The following is an 11032-nucleotide window of genomic DNA, read 5'->3' as shown; positions in this document are numbered from 1 at the left end:
TATGCCATATGCTAGTGGTACCCTTCCTTATTCTCACAGTCTTCTTTTATTGGTTATGTCACATAATTATACCTATAGCACTGAAAATGTCACTGAAGAAAATTTGTCAAAATTTTTGGTTGTTAAATACTTACTTTAAGATTTATAATTTGGGAGGTAAAATATGCCTTTTGGCCACCAAATTTGAGAAATTTACTACATAATTTTAAATGAATAAATAATAATTTAAATAATGGACTCATGCATTTTGTTTTTGACCTATTCAATATCCCCCAACAAACAACTTCCCAGAATGATGAAAAAGATACTACTTTCCCCTCTCTAGTTTTGTCTTTGGTAGGGCACAGTAAATAAATATAAACTCCTCTCTTGGCATTTCATCTCTATTAATCATACTAGACGCAGAAGCCCGCACTAGTATCACTAGCTATAATTTATAACCGTCGATTTTGTATGTCCCAATCAGAATTATATCAGAGTTTTTTTTGTTTAAATCTAATTTTAACATAAAAGTTGAAAGTGTGTTTTGAGTCATTTGTTGTTGAACTTTTATCGTCATGGCCAGTGTTTAGACTAAATTAATCTTTGGTAAGAAAAAAATTTTAATTTCATCATATAATGTAAAGTATTGGGCCAAAATTATACTGCAAAGCACCAAACAATTCAAAAATGGGACAGGCCAGAATATTAAAATTTCTCCTATGCATTGAATTCGGGAGTAGTTGTGGCAGATTGAGAAACTGAAGGTCTTGGTGCCAATTGCGCAATCCGTTCATAGCTTTGTGGGAAAATTCATACTTGACCAGCTATGATCTCCAAGGATTTTCTCTATGCAAGCAAATCAGAACAATCAGAGACTTCCCAACTTACATAAGCTTGTTAGATTATCATTCAAGTTTGACTGTACCTCTACTCACGCTTAATAGAATTATTTCACATCAAAGATTTAAACATCGCAAGAACTCCTGAATTTCAGTAGAAGCAATAGTAGAGGAACATGTACACCAACCGATACAACAGCCTGAACAACAATTGTGCAAAAGCAAGGTAAATGTAAGAATGTTTCAAGTGTTTTTGTCATGAACTAATCTTAACATCAAATAGCATCTTAGTGTCTCCATTTCTCATGAGATTTCAGTTAAACAACAACACCACACCTAATGTAACCTTGTATAAGTGAAGTCAATAAAACATGATTTGGTGTAAGCATCAAGCGAAAAACTATTATGTAGATCTAAGTTGGTAATATATTGAGACTTAAATAATCACCATGATGTGCACATGTAGCAAGCACGTGATATTCTTGACTCCCAGCAAACCATGTACGAATAGAGATATATCTACATCTATGTCAACCCGTCTTTTGAGCGATACAGCAGCTGAAAGTTTTCCAGGTTTTGAAAGAGACAACAATTAAGAAGTGAAAAATACATGCTCTTTATGTACAGTAAATGCCAGCTATCGATAGCTTAGTGATGTTCTTTTAATCATGTATATCTTGATTCATCCCCAAGAAGTGCAATCTGTAAATTATACATTTTAATCGGGTAACCTTCACACAAGAATGAAAGACACACATATATCTAACCACCTACCTTGTATTTGATAGTTGTATTGTGTATGGTTAGAAAAAATATGTAAAATGTTGGTGAATCCTGATTGTGGCAGGATCAATTGATTTACCTTTGAAACAACAATATTATGTTATTAATAACAAAAATAAAGAATAAAAAAATCAAACGCAATCAGAAAAAGGAAAAAGGAAAAAATGAAATATAACATGAACTAAAGTCGGAGGAAAGTGATTGATGACAAATCTTGAGAAATTTAAAAGAGCTTATAGCTCCCAGCCTTAAAATCACTGAAAGAAGCTGAAGGAAGGAAATCAGAACAAAGATTTGAATGAGCAACAAAGATGGTGAAGGAGCAGAGAGACATCCAAGAAGCAACATAAATGACAGCGTCAGGCAAGGCAGGTGGAAGAAAATTGACATTCTTTAAATATTCAAAGGCATTCATATCATTGGCTTGAGGATAAATTGTGATCCTGCTTAAGATTTCAAACTTCTTTCCTAACGTATTTGAGAAATCTTCTACATGAGCTGATTCAGAATTCCTCAAAAAGGGTAATAATTCTCTTCTGAAGAACTTCTAACTCTGTCTGAATTCACTGAGAAGTATTTATACATACATGGAACTGCAACATCCCAAATGACTTATCACCATTCAATGTAGCAACTTGTGGGTTCCTCTTTGTATTAAGCGTCTTATTCTTATTCTTCCACAACTTTATAACAGTCGTACATCTAAGTGCAGAAATGGTTGGAACATGTGTGGTACTTGATCCTACAAATGACAACGTAGATTAATGGGCATGTTAGGCTACAAAAGCTATTTTTGGCGCTTTTCAGTAAGAGCTTTACTCAGTTATATTCATAACTTGGGCCTCAAAGGATTCTAAGGAAAGGCTAAAATTAATTCTGTGTATAATTTAAATAGGATGGGGTGCTTTCTAGTCCATGCTTACTTCATTTGGACGGCAGTTTCTGGCAACGAAATTAAAAGAAAGTAGTAATTCAGTTTCCAGTAGTTTCTTCCTTTCAATGAATTCTTTGTGTTTATTATCTTCTTCACGTGGCCACGACCCTTGTTCCACATTCTTCTTTATCACAGTAAGAAGCTCTTCACTTTTTCTTAGTTCCTTTTCTCTTTTTCAGCACTCTCTATTTCGAATCCTCTTGTTGTAGGAGCATTTTGTTGGAACACTCGAAGAAGTAGAAGTTTTCTTATTTTCTGAATAAATATATTTATTTTTGCCATCACTGTAAATATGTCCAGCTCCAAATTCCTGTTCTTCACCTTATAACTTGTCCCATTTAATTTAAGAAACAACAGCCCCGAGTCTAGCGATCATCAAAATTCACAAGGAAATATAGTGTTTTATTTCAGTAAGAATATTTCAAATATAGCTCGATACCTCAAGTAAACTACCTAATTTGTGCGGAACAACTAATATTCCTCCTGTGTCTTCCAAACAGGCAGTTTCGATCGAGAATTATCACAAACAGATATAGAGCAAAAGTTGGCTCAAACCAATACAGCAAAGAATAAAAGAGTGAATCCAAAAAGATAACTCACAGTTTATTTTCTCCTAAATTATTTGGACATTCAAACAATAAATTTGCAAATACAAGTAAAATAAGCCCTATAATTTGAAAGAGAAACAGATAAAATAAAGAATGAGTCACAATTTTTCACCCACAATTCGCACAAAGAAATAATAGTTTTACTGAATAAGCTGAAATTGAAGCCAAAGAAATCATAATTAAGCACATAAATAGGAGAAAAGAACCTGAAAATGGAAATGAACAGTTGAGAAAATGCAGATATGCTTGGTACGGGAAAAGAATAACTGAGAAGATGAACTAATGGCCAGCGGTGTTGTCGGTGTACAAATCCAACTGTTAAAATCGAGGATAAAATCAGACTTATAGTTTGATTTGATTGATTTGGTGTTGGCAAAAAAAAAAAATTAATCACTCTTGATTTGATTTGATATTAGAAAAAATAAAATCAAATTGAACTGATGTAATATATATATAATTTTAATTTTTTATACATAAAAAAATATTATTTATAATCTACTTTCTAATTACTTTTATTATTTTTTTTATATTCAGAAAATAGATATATATTTTTGGATTCATTAATAACAAATTAATACAAAACCCAATATCTATATCTATATTTATATCTATAATCTATAATCTATATCTGTAATATATTAAAAGTGTGACGGGCCTTAAAAATATTATTTGAACTTTTTGTCCTTCATTAGAAATTTTTGCTTTAGACAAAATCATCTTTTCACTATTTTTTTCTAATTTTTAAAAGTTAATAATTAATTAATATCTATTTATGATAAAATCTTTTCTTATTAGAAGTCGTCAGAATTAATGACAACTAATATTTTTTTCATTAGTTTAAGAATGATAAAACAACTAAATTTGATTTTAATAAGATTTGAAAAATTTAGAAACAAATATAAAAGCCTTAGAATAAGAAAATTTTAATAAGTATTAAATTTTAAAAAGTTTTAAATGCATAATAAAAAATATCTTTTTATTATTTTATCAAATTCTTATTTAACTATTTTTACTAAAAGAAAACACGTCCCACCTCAAAAAGAAAAAAAAATAAGTAGCGTCAGATTGTAGTTAACATACGACCTAATTTCTTTCTTTTAAGTATGGTTTTTGATTTAATTAGGAGTCCTTAATTTTCTTTTCTTTTAAGTTTCGTCTGTCTTGATCTTCTATAATAATTAATTTTTTATGAAAAAAGTTTCTCAAATTAGATTAGATTTCTTCCATGTTTCAAAAACTCTATCTTAAAAGGAAAAAAATCGTACATCTATATATTGAGCATTCTTTTTTTCCAATAAATAATAGAATAACATTCACAATTTAATTGTTAAAGAGTATGTTCAAGAGAAGATTAATTTTATGTTCTTTAATATTAGTTTTTAATTTGTAGGTCAACAATATTAAATATTATGCATCTTTTATTAACGTTTTTTTATCGTATAATTTATTGTAATTTCAATTGTTGGCTTTCGCGTGATGTGCAGGTAAAGAAAAATTATGTAAGTGTGTGGTTGAGACTTTGTGTCGATTACGAGAGGGTTTAAAGGTGTTTTTTAAAAAAAAAGAATTATTTCTCATTCATATTGGCACGATTTATGTTGTTAAGGCGTTGATTAGAAGTACACGTTCTGCTCTTTGATCGATTTTATCAAATTTCAATTTAATTCTTTAATTTACAATTTTAAAAGTAGACATCGAACACCGAATCGAACTATTTCAGTTTGGTTTGTTTTCTTTCAACTTCGTTTTTATTTGATTCGGTATTCAGAAATATTTGAAATTTTTGTCCTTCGTTAAAAGTGTCTGCTTTACACAAAATTATTTCTTCAATATTTAAGAACTGAAAATTTATTATATATTTTAATAAAACATATGTTATGTTTGCGCTACTTTATTAAAGTGTGAAGGATCTTTGAGAAGTGATTTAAATTTTTTGCTCTTCATTAAAAAATTTTGCAATAGACAAAAGTATCTAATTTTAAATAATCAAATATTACACGAGCAAGATACGTAAGGTTTAGCTAGTTAATATAAAAAACTAAAACTCTTTAATTGCTTCACTTTTTACATTTTACTTTCCAAGTTTTCAGAGAGTTCTCATTATTTTCTCATCTTACTTTTCTCATTCGTCAAGTTGTGATTTAGGTTTGTTTCTCTTCTTTCTCTTTTTATAGAATTATGTTATAATTAATTACTTTATGGAGTTAAGTTTTTAATAAGTTGTCTAATACTTCATTGTTTTGTGTGCTCACATTTTATGTGAAGGAAACTTTCAGATAAGCTACTATGACTAGTGACTTAGAAATTGAACTACTTAGGTATCCACATAATATTACTTTGAGAGATAGTAGTTTAGACGTCTTAGTAATTTTTCAATTTAATTTTTATTGGAACTACTCTATGACCATATTTTTTTTTTTATCTTTTTAGTGAAAACATTTAATTTTTTTCTTCAATCACATTATAATTGTAAAAAAATTGAGAAAACTGAAAAATCGAAAAAAAAACAAAAAAATCCGACTAAAACCGAAATAAAAAAATCGATTGCATATTGGTTTGATTTGGTTTATAGATTTAGAAAATCGACATTATTGGTTTGGTTATATTTTAATAAAAAAACCGAACCAACCCAACCTATGTACACCCCTAGGTGTTGTACACAACGAAGCCACGCATATTGATATGGAAATATTACCAAGAATCAACAAGTGAAAACACCATAATACCCCCGGCTGAAGCATGAAAATACTGAAATAGCCTGTGAAGAAGCACACATGACAACCGTCTCCTGTGTGCTTCACTCACATTTATATATCTACTAGATACCGTAACTTGTGTCAGCATGCGCCCAATATATGTTATTTACATTATCTCAATTTATGTAGCACAAATAGCATTTGGAGTGTCAATCAATTTTTAAAATAATTAATTGTTAATCATTGTGATTTATAGTATCTTTAATATAATTTAGTAATTTATGTTACTCGCTTTATCCCAGTTTTAGACTTTAGTGAGTCAACTAATTTTTTTTTACTAATACATTTTGTAAAAATATTTTAAGTTGTTAATCTTTCTGATTTTAGTATCTTTTAATGTAATTTCAAATAATTTATGTTACTTGCTTGATCGCAACTTATGTGACACTACTAGAATTTCAAAAGTCAATCATATTTTTACTATATGTTTTTAAAATATTATAAGTGTTAATAGTTATGACTTATAATTATTTTTTTTGCATAATTTTTAAATATATAATATTTTATCAAAATAAATTAAATAAATTAAAATAAATAAAGTACTAAATTTTTAAAACATGTTAAATTCGAAAACATCATTTGGATCAACAAATTACTAAATTAAAACAATAAAACATGCAAATTATAAAATGTCAAAACTATCCCGAATTTACGTGACACAAATATAATTTAGATAATCAATCAGATTCTTAATATGTTCTTAAATATTTTAAATTGTAAGCTATTGTAATTTATAATATTTTTTATGTAATTTTCAAATAATATATGTTACTCTCCTTATTCAAATTTCTGTCGCATTGATATTCAATTATATTCTTAAAATAATTTAAGTTTTTAATTATTATGATTTATACTCCCTCCGTCCCATATTATGTGTCGTCATTTTCTTTTTGATCCGTCCCAAAAAGAATGTTGCCTTTCCTTATTTGGTAAGTTTTTAAAGACACAATTATAATTTTACCCTTAGTGGTCCTACTTGATTTTAAATACAATTACTCTTTTTTTTTAATTTATTTTTTCAGTTAAAAGTGATCCCACTTAATTTTAAATACTATTATTCCTTTCTTTAAGAAGGGTAATTTTGTAACTTTAACAAAGTCAAAACTTATTTCTTAAATATCGTGTCCTATCAAATGACGACACATAATTTGGGACAGACTTTTTCTTCCATTCCAATTTAAGTAGCACTGAAATAAATTCGACATTCAACCAAATTTTATGATTGAAGCAGCGAAGTGGATATGTCATAAATGACTTATAATACCTAATTAGAAATGATATAGCAAAATTACTATGAGAAAATATTTGTGAAAAAAGTTTAAATGAGTCTCATATAAGATGTCATGTTAATTTAAAACATCAAGAATTAATTTATCATTTTATGTCAATTTTATTTTTATTAAATATTATTAAATTTTTTAATACCTAAATGACTTACAATAATTAATTAGGGGTGATAGAGTAAAATTACGATTGAAGCAGCTGAAGTAAACATATCATAAATGTCTATTTTATTTTTTTATTAAATATTATTAATTTTCTTATATGTAAATGTCTTACAATAATTAATTAGGGGTAATATAGTAAAGTCATGGAGCAAACATACTTGTGACTTTTTGTAAATAAGTCTCATATAAGATGTCCTATTAATTTAAAACATCAAAAATTGATTTATCATTTATATCTATTTTATTATTTATTAAATATTATTAATTTTTTAATACCTAGATGACTTATAATAATTAATTTGAGGTGATCTAATAAAACTACGATTGAAGCAGCTGAAACAGACATGTCATAAATGTCCATTTTACCTTTTTTTAATTGAGCATTTGTTGGGCAATAAAATTCTCGAGACCAAAAATAATAATCGAGACAAGAAAAATACTGAAGCAATCGATTTATTGATTTCAATAAGTGAGTGTTACAATCTCTATGATTCCTCTGATTCGTCTTTTCAACTATAAATTCAAGGGCTTCGAGCTTGATCTTGAACTTTTAACTTGAACTTGACGGATTTGATCTTGACTTGTGCTTGAATCCAAGGGCTTGGTAGCTTGTTCTTGAATCTTGCGGTCTTGATCTTGAACTTGAACTTGAACTTGATTTGAAGACTTGATGAACTTGATCTTGACTTGTACTTGAATTCAAGGGCCGTTGAGCTTGTTCTTGAATCTTGTAGTCTTGATCTTGAAGCTTGAACTTGTTCTTGAAGCTTGAACTTGTTCTTGAAGCTTGAACTCTTGATCTTGAAATCTTGAGCTTGTTCTTTAACCTTGAACTCTTGATCTTGAAATCTTGAGCTTGTTCTTGAACTTTGAACTCTTGATCTTGAAATCTTGAGCTTGTTCTTGAATTTGTAGAGAAATCTGCTGGTTTGATCCACGAGCTCTCTCTTGCTTCTTGTTAAACTTGTTGGTCTCTTTTCTGAATTATGAGGCCCCTATTTATAGTTGTAGGAAGTAGAGAGTCATGATAAACATGAACTTCCTTTGATCAATCAGGTTTAAGTGACATGGCATTTCTTATGGGTTTTTAATTTACTGCATTATTTTGACACGTGGCATGGTCCTATTGTCTCTTTCACTTGACTTGGCATGTCACGTCATTTGACATGTGGTGCTTATTTGGGCCTCTAGAATATGACAATATCTTGGGCTTAGTAAAGTGGGTTCATCATTTGTAGCCCAAATCAATGGGCTAGCCCAATAAAAAATTGGACTTTAATTAAACTAATATATGTTTGGACTTAAATAATTAATTCAATTCTATTAATCTGCAATATTTATTTGGGACTAATATATTTTAAATTTAATATAATTCAAATTTTGTACGGATTTAAATTTAATAACATTGGATCGCCCACAAATGTCTCCTACTTCAAGACTTGTCGAGACATTTAATATTTTGGAGACTAGCCTTGAAGTATGCTTATTTAAGCATGTTTCCTTCGTGCTTCAACGATCCTCATATATATGAATATCTTATTTAAAAATTTAAAGCTGAACCATATTGATATTGCCTCTCAAAACTCTCATTTTTTTCCATGAATCTCTACACTTAAGACCCATTGGTGAGGCATGATATTCAATTTCAAATAGATTTTGGAAGACTTTTTCATTGCCTTACTTAATCAGGAATAAAACTCTTTCGATTTGAACTTAGATTGGAGAAGCAAAGAACTTTCAATTTGAATTTGTATGAGAAGAAAATAATCTCAAATTTGAATTTGGAGATGGAAGCTATTTCAATCTGAATTTATATTGGAGAAGGAAACAATCTCCAATTTGAATTTGGAGATGGAAACTATTCCAATCTGAATTTATATTGGAGAAGGAAACATTCATCCTACAACTTTATAAAAGGATGTAGTTTCTCCACTTTTTCAATATCAATTTTGGGGTTTCCAAGTCATCAATAATATTGAGGTAATTTCTTTTGCTCCCACTTTTCTCTTATTTTCGTCACTTTTTTTTTTTTCAGCACAGCATATTAGTGGTAGAAAATTCATATCTCATTGTAGAAATATTGAAATTATGATCTGTTTAATGTTCTAAAAATTAGACTTCAAGATCTACAACATATCCAAAATTAAGAATTAAACTCCTTCAATATAATTCTTGATAATTTTTTGAAGTTAGCCCTGAATTTTATCATGCTGAAAATTTCAGATCTGTGCACCTCTATTAAAATCTTTATATCTCAATGTAGAAATGATGAAATCATAAGACGCTTGGTTTTTTATGAAATTAGACTCAAATATATACAACATATCCAAAATTCATGATTTAATACCTTCAGCATTATTTTAGACAATTTTGAAGTTAGACTTTAAATTTTGCCATGCTGAAAATTTCAGATCTGCGCGTCTTCACTAAAGCCTTCATATCTCAAAGTAGGAGCGATGAAATCATGAACCACTTCATTTTTTCAAAACTAGACTCGAAAATATATAACATATCCAAAATTCATGATTTAAAAACTTCAGAATTACCCTAGATAATTTTTTAAAGTTGCCTCTGCCTGCTAATACATTTTCAATTTCAGGTTTGCGTGGCTTCGCAAGACAAATCATATCTAGGCGTGGAAGTGTTGAAATTTTGAGTGTCATTTTTTCGTTGGAAAGAGAACTCTAATATTTACAACACTTTTGGTAGGCGAGCAAACTCAAGAGTGTAATTTGATCCATCTTTGTCGATCGAGATACTCGTCAAATTTAGGTAAGCATTCCTTCTTCTTTTTTTCGTTCCCCTTTTTCTTTCTTTCTTCTTCTTTTTTTTTTTAGGTGAACTACAAGCTTTTGCTCAAGATAACGCCTTTTAGGTAAAGAATATAGTCTTATGATGCAAAGGTATAGATTTTCTTTCCTACCATAAGTAAGGTAATCTTAGAAGGTAGTCTTACGACGCATAGGGACGGCTATTCGTCCCCGACATAAGAAAAGGGTAATTTCAGGGTAATCTTATGGCGCATCGGGATGACTACTTGTCCCCGCCATAAGAACAGGTAAAAGGTAACTTTATGGTAATCTTATGGCGCAACGGGATGACCACTCGTCCCCGTCATTAAAAAAAGGTAAAAGGTAATTTTATGATAATCTTACGGCGCAATGGGATGACCACTCATCCCCACCATAAGAAAAGGGTAATTTCAGGGTAATCTTATGGCGCATCGAGATGACTACTCGTTCCCGCCATAAGAAAAAAGATAATTTCATGAAGATTGAAAGGTAAACTCAAGAAGGTTAGAAGGATTTAAAGACTTCAACTTATAAATCAAAGCACCTGATGACTCCAACTTTTAAACTCTGAAAGCTTCAATATGGAAGACTTAAAGACTTCAAATTATAGTCGTAGAGCATCTGAAGACTTCAACTTGTAGACTTCGTGAACTTACAGGTTTCAATATGGTGAAGTTGAAATCTCCAACATAAAGATTTAGTGAATTTGCAGACTTCAACTTATATTCATAGGTCATTTGAAGACTTCAACTATCAGACTTCATGAACTTCCAGGATCCAATATGGTAACTTGAAAGCTCCAACATGAAGACTTAGTGAATTTGAAGACTTCAACTTATATACATAGGTCATTTAAAGACTTTAACTATCAGACTTTGTGAACTTGCAGG

At 29.5% G+C, this 11032-nt stretch overlaps 1 long non-coding RNA gene across 4 annotated transcripts; it reads right to left on the bottom strand.

Annotated features, from left to right (window-relative positions):
• Nucleotides 1-584: 584 nt before the first annotated feature.
• LOC107857866 lies at nucleotides 585-3461 on the bottom strand. Of its 4 annotated transcripts, XR_007049156.1 has the most exons (5): nucleotides 3353-3448; nucleotides 1596-2346; nucleotides 1270-1379; nucleotides 908-1021; nucleotides 585-828 (listed from the first exon to the last, which is right to left on the bottom strand). It is a non-coding gene; the product is annotated as an uncharacterized LOC107857866 (long non-coding RNA). The 4 variants fall into 4 exon arrangements; XR_007049155.1 differs by lacking the exon at nucleotides 1596-2346 and having other exon boundaries at nucleotides 3353-3461; XR_007049154.1 differs by lacking the exon at nucleotides 3353-3448 and having other exon boundaries at nucleotides 1596-3346.
• Between the last annotated feature and the right edge of the window lie 7571 nt (nucleotides 3462-11032).

This window comes from Capsicum annuum, unplaced genomic scaffold (genome assembly GCF_002878395.1).
Source record: "Capsicum annuum cultivar UCD-10X-F1 unplaced genomic scaffold, UCD10Xv1.1 ctg1715, whole genome shotgun sequence".
NCBI classification, from domain to species: Eukaryota; Viridiplantae; Streptophyta; class Magnoliopsida; order Solanales; family Solanaceae; genus Capsicum; species Capsicum annuum.
Note: the sequence above shows the minus strand (reverse complement) of the source record. Positions and strands in the feature narration are given on the sequence as shown.